The sequence below is a fragment of the Choristoneura fumiferana genome, chromosome 25, assembly GCF_025370935.1.
Source record: "Choristoneura fumiferana chromosome 25, NRCan_CFum_1, whole genome shotgun sequence".
NCBI classification, from domain to species: Eukaryota; Metazoa; Arthropoda; class Insecta; order Lepidoptera; family Tortricidae; genus Choristoneura; species Choristoneura fumiferana.
Genome location: NC_133496.1, coordinates 11,108,567 through 11,119,164, shown reverse-complemented (window position 1 = coordinate 11,119,164; position 10,598 = coordinate 11,108,567).

Genomic DNA, 10,598 nt, shown 5'->3' with positions numbered 1-10,598 from the left:
TTGTAGGAGACAATGAGGGCCGGGTCCGTTTACGCGGCCAGTTGCAGTTTGCACACTGTCCGGCCCGTTACTTGCCTCCCTTACGAAAAAGTTTATTAGAAATGCCTCTGCGTCATGGCAGAAATTGTGACGTAACAGAGAGCAACCGTGTAAGGTAACGGGCCTATTACCGTGGTACTTAAGGAAGTTTTCAAATGAGTCCCAAAAATTAAGGGTATCAAAGCTCCTTAACAAACGAGAATTTTTTTTTTATTTAAAAGCGTTTATTGAACTTTGAGTGTCTTAACTTTTTGGGCTCGTTTTAGTTATTAGTATTTGATAAAATAATTATTGAAATCAAAATACCCAAATCTTCTATTACCGTGGTAATGGACAGGCTGTGATTCCATTACCGCGAATTGAGCTTCTATTACCGAGGGTATAAAAAACGGCAATTTTCTACCATCGGTAAAAGGAACCCGACACATGTTTTGGAACTTAATACCGAGGGATTAAAAAAAGGTAATGGCTTTGGTTCTGTATAATAAATTGTACATCAAATATTTTTTGAGAAAATTTAAATAAAAAACTAAAGTATGATTCGAATAGTGTATCCAGCCCATTGTATTTTATTATGCTTATGCCACCAGTTATAGTTTGATGTATGCATGCTGAGTAAAAGTCACAACTTTATCAAAAAAATCTGCACTTACGGTACCCTAAATGTGAATTATTTTAACAGAAAAATAAAATGTCACTCGGTAATAGGGACTTCTTTAAGAACCTATTACCGACCCAAAGAGAATTGAATGGGTCGGTAATAGATTCCCAAACATTCTATTACCGAGGGTTATGCGATCATACCATCGTAATTGGCTTAATTTGGAGTATTGTAAAATCTAATTCCGACTATAAAAAACTATAGGATAGAGTTGTGTTTGAATTACAAATCAAATATACTTATTACATCCTTGGCATATAACCAAAATTACATAACTGGTAAGTAAATATAAAATTTCATCGCAATATTTAAACAACTTGGCAAAAATAACGGTTTCTATAGAAACTACAAATTCAGTATTGAAGTTTTTGCTAAAAATTAAGAGTTTGTTAATACTTTTCATACCACGGAAATAGTTTTTTAAAAGCGTGAATAGATCAAGATTGAAATAACTGTAACAAATTATATAAACGATAATTTATACCAAAATAAAGCTTGAAGAACCAAAACTACCACTTTAACTATTACCGTGATATACCACGGTATTACAATCAACAGTTAAAAATGGCGCCTATCGCCGCTGTATTTTATTTTCCATTTTAATCGTATTTCCGGGCCAAAAAATGTACAAAAAGTATTCAGAACTCGTACAAAAAAACTATAAAAAGCCATTTAAAAACCATAACATTAGTTCAATTGCCATAAATATTTTGTAAAACACTAAATAAGATTCGAGTCTGCTTGTATGTGGTGTCACGCGTTAGTATGGCAAATCCTCTCCCGTCGGTGCCATTTCGAAAAATCACGAATTGCGAGATGTTTGATTCATTCACATACACTAGCGCTAATAGATCCGTGAGTCGACTAAATAAGCTTTTATCTTGTAAAATATATTTTTTTTAAGAAATCTATCGGTTTGATTATAAAATGCGTATTTTAAATTGCCGCGGTGATGACCGTCGATTTCGATACCCCCGGTAATAGGCGCCGTTACCTTAGTGTTTCTGCGGGACGAGGGCAGAAATATTGCCAAATCGCTGATGAGTTAAATCTGTCGTAAAGTAACTTATAATTTTTTAATTGGGTATTTATCAAATTTTCCGATGTTAATCGATGTTTTCCGAGTTAGTATTAGTTACTAACAACAATAAATTTCAGCCGATTCCACAAAAAATATTTTTGAGATACCTATCGTGGGGTTATATGTTATTTTAATTGGGTATTTAATCATATTTTCCGATTTTAGTCCATGTTTTCCGAGCTAAGTATTAGTCAGTAACTACAATAAATTTCAGCCGATTCCACAAAAAAATATTTTCTGATGAGATATTATTAATGCGTCTGTTTGTTTATTACCTTATCAGGTCTAAACCGCTGAACCCTGAATAGTTTGAGTTCCGAGAAAGTACATAGGATAGTTTTTATCCCGGAAAATTGCAAAGTTCATGCGGGATAGTGTAAAACGAATTCTATGTGGACAGAGTCGCGGGCCGACAACTAGTAGTTAATTGAATAATATCCATAAGTAGTTAACAACAAACATTCTTCAAACTTCATTCATTTGTATCTTGTTTATATTTTTATACTAGCAAAAGCTAGACCGCGTGGAATAGTAACTTTGGAAAGTATTTACCTAATTTATTTAGGGTACCTATTCTGCCAATAATAGCACATAGAAACTTCTACGGTTTACTGAAAATAACCTATTTTAATACATTGCTTTATATCTAAACTATTTTTTTTGTTCTTCCATTCTTTGTTAAAACATAAATATTTTGCGGGTAGCCACATTTTAGCAATGCGACGTGTATGTGTGCCCCGCCAACACATTCCTGACACCGACTTCGAGCTAGAAGGTACTAGGGCGTGCAAAACCGGAACGTTTTCAAAACCGGTTTTGAATTGCGGTTTTGAGCGACCAAAACCGGAAACCGGTTTTATCCCCGGTTTTGGCAATATTTTTAAATATTTTTTTATTATGGTAGTAATGGTAGAATTTGAACAATTAATTCATATTCTTAGATAGTTTATATACCCACAATAAAAAATAATTATTATAATTACAATATTAGTTTAGATTTATTACAATCTTTCAACATATATTATAATCAGAACATTACAACTGCATTAAAAAAAAACCAGTTACGCATTATTATTTTCAATTACTTTCTTTACTTTAATCTAAAATGAAATAACTACCTACCGAATAATTCGTTTAAGTTTGTAGACGTATATCTATTTTAATTGAAAATAATAATGCTTAAAATACGCAGACGGACACATTTTAAGTAGGTTTAAATAAATCGAGGATATTCTGGCAGAACCGGATAAGTGCACAATATTAATTTTTATACGGTTTTGCTAGATAAATAAAGCAGAAAACATTGAGTATGGCTATATATGTAACTTTAAAAAAATTGCACTTATTCTGTTTTTCCAGAATACCCTCGAAATAGGTAAGATTATCGATTACATTTATTTGCACATATCTAAACCATACCACATATAAGTACCTACTTTTTAATGTCATTGGTAGCACTTATAGTACTACTAGCTTTTGCCCGCGGCTCCGCCCGCGTGGTATTCGGTTATCGCGCGCTGTTCCCTCAGGAACTGTGCATTTTTCCGAGATAAAAAGTAGCCTATGTCACTCTCAGGCTCATAAACTATCTCTATGCCAAAAATCACGTCGATCCATCGCTCCGTTACGGCGTGAAAGACGGACAAACACACAAACATACAAACACTCTTTCGCATTTATAATATTAGTATCGATAGGGTTTTGCAATAGTCAGCCCTGTGTATCTTACGCACACATTGACGCGTGTACAGACGTCGTCGTGCCTATGTAGATTCAAGAACGCGTATTTTGTACGGCGTGGCCTGGCCACCCTGTGGTTGCGGGTGCATGCGAGGGTTACGGGCGGAGGTAGGAGTGTAAGTAGTATAGATAGGTTGCGTTCGGATTTCGGATATTATTCGATGACTCAAAATTAAATATTTCTTAGAGCGTTCGAAAAAAGTTGATTTAACAGTAACAGAAAAACCGGAGGTATCTCCGGTTTTGTGTCTCAAAACCGGTTTTGAAAAATCGGTAAATATTTGCACGCCCTAGAAGGTACCTAGTGCTAGAAAAATATTTTCAAGGGTTTTATAGTCGGTTCCATTTTTTGTTATTTTTTATTTTTTGGAGTCAGTTTTACTTTTTTGTTAAAAAAATCTTTACATCTTGCGAGAAAGTATTCTTTAGGGATGCAATTGTTTTGTCTTCGACTTTCAATGTGTTTTTTTTCGGCCACATTTTGCAATATCCACTTTGTTCTGCAAAGTTGTAAAAATAAATACAATTCTAAAGCTAGGTTTTACCCAAAAATTCTCAATCGTTCTTTATGGTTATTGTTTGTCTTTAAACGAATTCAGATTCCCCTTTAAATTTCTTTACAGCGAAACACAGTGAAACGGTGGCTTCGGCGGTTCGATGCCGAGGCATGTGAGACCCGGGAGCGCCCACCACGAACACGCACCATTGGACAACCAGCATGTGCAAGAAATGTTGCTACGTATGAGCAGAGCTGCCTTTCACGCCGACGAGGACGTTTCGCAACGCGATTCGATTGCTCAACGAAATACCTACTGTACGAACTGCTTTACACCGCGCCAGCATCCACCATGAAAAACCGGCGACCAAGTTATTTTTAACGGAGTCACACAGGGCTGCCAGGTTCGCTTTGCTCGCAAATACCGAGATTTCGATTTTTCGCCACACCATATTTTCAGATGAAAAAGACCTAGCCAACATGGCCGTCTGCACCTATGGCATGCGAACAATACGAGTCCGTCGTTTGACCGTCAACATGTGGGCCTGGATGAGTGCGGCTGGTCCTGGGGACCTCATTTATCTACCAGAGAAGGCCAATGGGCTAACTACCTCCAGTGCTGCAGGAGACAATGTGCCTACAGCGAGACTTCTGTATCCGGAGGCTAAAGTCCGTGAGTTAGGGTTTATACACGATAAAGATATAAGGTGCATAGGGGAAATTCGTGTCTGTGGGTAGGTACTGTTGACGATCAGTGGTGTAGCGGTATAGCACGCGGTACGGAATACGAGGACCTGGGTTCGAATCCCAGTGATGGTCTTATTTTTCTGGTTTTTCTGTGCATCTATATTTCAGTTTGTATTTTCAATTTAGGTTTTTACGGGATGACCGTAAAAGTAAAAAATTTGGAATTGAAATAAAAAATACAAAAAGATTCCAAAAAAACAATCTTAATTTGATTGCTTAGTAACGACATCTCTGTGACCTTAACTCTAGTGGCACTACCTATATACTTTGTAGTAAGGGCAAAAATGAAAATGTAAGTACATACATATTTTGCTTCTGAAGTATTTATTGCCGCTGTTTACCCTGCCTTTTTTAACCCCCGACGCAAAAAGAGGGGTGTTATAAGGGATCCTTTCGACTGCCATAATTTCATAAGTCATAGACAGGTAATGTAATGTTTGTCATAAAAAAAACCGCTGAAACCGTACATTTTTTATACAAATAAATACAAATACATATCACTTTATTCACTTGAGAAGCAAACATCATTTGTTTATACAGTAATAAAATAATTCGTACGGCGCTCTCGCCGGCATCACCAGCATGCAAATGTTTTTTTTTTTTTTTTTTTTTTTTTATTTGACTGGATGGCAAACGAGCAAGTGGGTCTCCTGATGGTAAGAGATCACCACCGCCCATAGACACCTGCAATACCAGGGGGATTGCAGATGCGTTGCCAACCTAGAGGCCTAAGATGGGATACCTCAAGTGCCAGTAATTTCACCGGCTGTCTTACTCTCCACACCGAAACACAACAGTGCAAGCACTGCTGCTTCACGGCAGGATTAGTTTATGTAAAATTTATATAATAATAATAAATAACACCTCAATTCAATTTATTCAATTAACCCAATGTCATGCCTAAAAAACTCAAAAAAAAACTGCAATATAAAATTATCAAATGTCTTATAAGTACATTTAAAAAAAACCGGCCAAGAGCGTGTCGGACACGCCCAAGATAGGGTTCCGTAGCCATTACGAAAAAAGTCAAGTAATATTATGTGCGTTATAACACAATTAAAACACTTACTACAGTCTTAAAATCTATTACCAGAAAAAGAGCGTACGTCCTTTTGTTGAGAAGCGCAGTTTTTCGGCAAATAACTCAACCAATTTTCGTTGAAAGTATTTATTAAGCGTTATCTTTCCATATTTTTGCATATTTTTTGGACAAACGATTTACAAGATAGAGGGGGGGACACAATTTTTGCTACTTTGGGAGCGATTATTTCCGGAAATCTTCACTTAATAAAAAGAAACCTTACTATCTTTTAGAAAGAGCTGTCGAACTATGTGCCACACGTTGATGCGAGTTAAAAAAAAATTTCAATGTCTGTTACTGTATGGAGTGCCCGCCCCCCCCCCATATAAATATTTATTTTTGTAATTTAACTAGATAGATAGATAGATAGATAGATATAAAAAACTTTATTCACAAACATGCCATGACAATTCTAAATAAACAAACGATTCAAATTGTTACATATTTAAATTAAGTTGTCACGGCGCAGCCGCGAAAAGGCGCCGACTCAGCATGTGCTGCGACATTGCTGTCACAGCGCTGATATTCTGTCGGAACCAGTAGGAGTTGACGCACCCTGGCACATACAATTACAAAACTAAATAGCGGCTTTGACAAGACATTTGTACTTCAAATTTCATTGATATACATCTTGTAGTTTTCGAGTAAAATGCCTGTGACGTACGGACGGACGGACAGACAGACAGACGGACTTGACGAAACTATAAGGGTTCCGTTTTTGCCATTTTGGCTCCGGAGCCCTAAAAACAAACTCAAATACAATTGCTACACTCAAATAAAAATGTCATGCCTTATTATTCTTAAAGGAAAATTACATCACCTAATTGTTCATTATCATAATTATAAACATATTATATATTGTTATTATAAACAGACAGAATATTATGACTAACAATTTTCGACCAGTCGATATAGGCCCGTGTTATAAGTTTGACCGCTATGTGTGTCTGTCTGTGTCTGTCTGTGGCACCATAGCTCTTAAACGGGGCGACCGATTTGAATGTGTTTTTTTTATTTGAAAGCAGGTTTTCTAGCGATAGTTCTTAGACATGTTTCATCAAAATCGGTTCAGGCTTTTTTGAGATATAATTTGAAGTGACAAAGTCGGGGGTGAAATCGCAAAATATCTCGAATTTCAATTTTACTTAATATGGTAAAATGTATTGACTTTCCGCCTCACACTTGTTAACCTACATACAAAATGGTACCTACAGAACAGGCCTTGCCTTGTGTAGGAGCCAGTGTAACTTATAGTAAAGTAGCAACATTTTTGAAAAAATAAATGAATTGAATTTAAACAGGTTTGCTTAGCTACTTACTCCATTTCAGATCTCAAACGTATGCCGGTCGAATTTAAAAGCACAAACAAATTTTATAAACAATAAACTGGCCCTTTGTAATCATTACCCATTGTAAAACTACCCCTTTGTCTTGAAGATATCCAAAAACAAACACAATACATTTCTTTGTAAGTGTTATCATAGCAGTTAATACCTACCATTGGAAATATTAGCAAGATCTTTTTGGTTAACAATGAGCAATAAAATTACACCCTTAGCAGGAATCGGCTATAGAAAAAGATAGAACCCTTAACCTTACCTGCTCACAGATGTAGATTATTTTCATTGTTTCATATTATCAAATTAAGATTGGTTTTTTGGAATCTTTTACTGCTTAAGTGGCTAAATAAGAAACAAACAAGCTGAGATATGAGGTGCATAGGGGAAATTCGTGTCGGTACCGTTGACCATCAGTGGTGTAGCGGTATAGCACGCGGTACGGAATACCGAGGACCTGGGTTCGATTCCCAGTGATGGTCTTATTTTTCTGGTTTTTCTGTGCATCTATATTTCAGTTTGTATTTTCAATTCATATTATCAACATAAAAAAAAAACCAGAATGACCGAGGCCAATAGCAATTGTAAATTAAATTTAACTTGGTTTGAAAAAATATCTTTGGTTTTCAATGAAGGAAGTCTTATACCTATGATTCTCTTGTGAAATAAAAACATGGCACTTTGAATAACGCACCAAAATAGGTAGGTACCTATTAGTTGTGTAACAATATTCCGAAAAGTATATAAATAAATCAGAATTAAAGACATACGGAACCACACTGATACCGAATATGCTTTTATTGGAGCAATCGGATAAAGACAGACGAGACACAGATTGATCAAAACCTTAGGGATCAAGTGGACGAAATGACAAACTTGGTGCTAAATAAAGAAACAAATGGCTGGTGTACAACACCATCCATCATCATGTCCGCCCGCATATAATTCGACATCCATACTAATATAAATGAGAAAGTGTGTTTGTGTGTTTGTCCGTCTTTCACGCCGTATCGGAGCGACGGATCGACGTGATTTTTGGCATAGAGATAGTTCATGGGCCCGAGAGTGACATAGGGTAGGTACTTTTTATCCCGGAAAAATGCACAGTTCTCGAGGGAACAGCGCGCGATAACCGAATACCACGCGGGCGGAGCCGCGGGCAAAAGCTAGTTATCAGTAAAAATATAGTCATACGTTCTTGTTTAGGACGTAAGACAACATTAGTCTGCAGAATTTTTGATAGGTATAATGTTCCGATCCAAAATATACCTATTTCTAAAAATCTTAAGCGCCTTAGTGCCGTCATAATGTAGGTAGGTGCATACGTTAGACATTACTCGCGTATATAATGCTTAGGTGCGTCCGTTGAAACTGTTCGAAACGCAACATTTACCCTAGTTCCTAAGTACTTAAGCCTTAAATGGCGCGATGAGGACTTATGTAGACAATTATGTATTAGCGCAATGGGTGCGCGAACTCTTTTACCGTCTCCTGAGACATGGCCAATCAGGAAAGCGTCCAACACTAAACCGAGATAAAAAATGCAAACAAGTAGCCATAACAATACATGTCCCACTTCGAAGTGGGATGGCCGAGCGTCGTCGAAGGTCGATGGGCGTAATCAAGTTTTGTGCAATGGCATCTTTTCTGAAATTTTAGGAATTATTTGACATAGCATATTCATTTACATAATAATATATTCATTATTATCATGCAGATGCTCATTTAATTTTATTTTTTAATTCATTGTTTTAGGGACTGGAATAGAAAAAAGTGAAAAAACAGACTTGTAGCTACCATACATACAACACATACCTACCCAAAAATAGCAGATTTGTTTGTGTGTTTTTAGATAGGTAAATAAATAATCCAGAAATAAAATGATTTCCTTAATACTTATTTACCGTTTTTAAGAGCTGTCTAAAGATAACTAATGATATTTCATTTCTTTGCTTTTAGTAAATATTTTTAAGCATAATGTTTGTTTCTGTACCTACTTAATGTCGTTTTGTACACAAAGATAATAAACAATTTGTAATTTCTTTTTATGCACATTTCCAGCTGGCACTATTGTACCGTTTTTGTCAAACTTAAAACCTAAAATTGCTAAAAGTGGCTCCGAAGCGGGACGTGCTTTGCCACGACTAGTAGGTACCACAAAAACTATAAAGGTATTATTCCAATAATTGAATAGGTACTATACCGTTAAGCGATTCGAACATTCGAACACAATCCGGGAGTAACGTAAAGACGTCGCATAAAAAATGTATCTCAAAAATGCGTCAAAACGAGTACTTATTAAGTAATGAACTTTTAGGCAGATTTATATGGCGCGTGGTATAAGTACCCCATTTGGGAATACAGACGTGATGTTTGTGTTGTGTGTGCGTTCCAGTTCCAGCTGGGTAGGCACTTTGTTTAAACCAGACTTAGACAAAGGTTTTTGGTCGTGTAAGCAAGCATAAGTACTCGTACATTAAATAAGTCGTGTAAAGTTGATAATTTCTGAGAAAAAATGCCTTGTGTGGATAGGATACTATACATATGTACATATATGTCCATCAGTAATAAGCTTCATTAGACAACTAGCTTTTGCCCGCGGCTTCGCCCGCGTGGAATTCGGTTATCGCGCGCTATCCCTCGAGAACTGCATTTTTCCGGGATAAAAAGTAGCTTATGTCACTCCCTGGCCCGTAAACTATTTCTATGCCAAAAATCACGTCGATCTGTTGCTCCGTTTCGACGTGAAAGACGGACAAATATACAAACACACACTTTCGCATTTATAATATTATAGGTAGAGTCATTCACGATGACGCGTGCCGTGCTTCTTATTACAATGTCATTGATGTCTAATTTTGACAAAATGACGCGTCTTCGTGACACTAGGTAGGTACGTATAGTATGGATTTTAAATGTCAAATTGACGATAAAGTTTCACACTAGCGGAGATTAAATGATGGTAATTTGAATACCATAATTAATTGATTATTACATTCAGTACAACGTAGATGACCTAATTCAATTAGCTAAAATTTGATCGCCGATACATTCTATAAATATCTATTTCCTTAACTAAGAAAACGCATTTTAAATCAGAAATAATTAAGAAATTAAAGTGTGAATAGTATTTGGTAAATTACTTGTCTAATTATGGTTGATTGCTAATGTACAAGTATAAATAATGAGATCATCTATTTAGTTAAGCAACAGGAAAAATAATTTGTAAATATTTTTTTCTTATGGACATTATTAGAAAACAACAACTTACTTTTCGTTGACTGTTAATTTCAGGATCACACTGCGAACGTTAGATGTAAAATTCGAATTGTTTTTATTTCTATTTTTTATTTTTTATTTCAACCAAACCAATGAGAGCCCGTTCAAAGGATGGACCCGCCCCTTGTCCAAAAAAG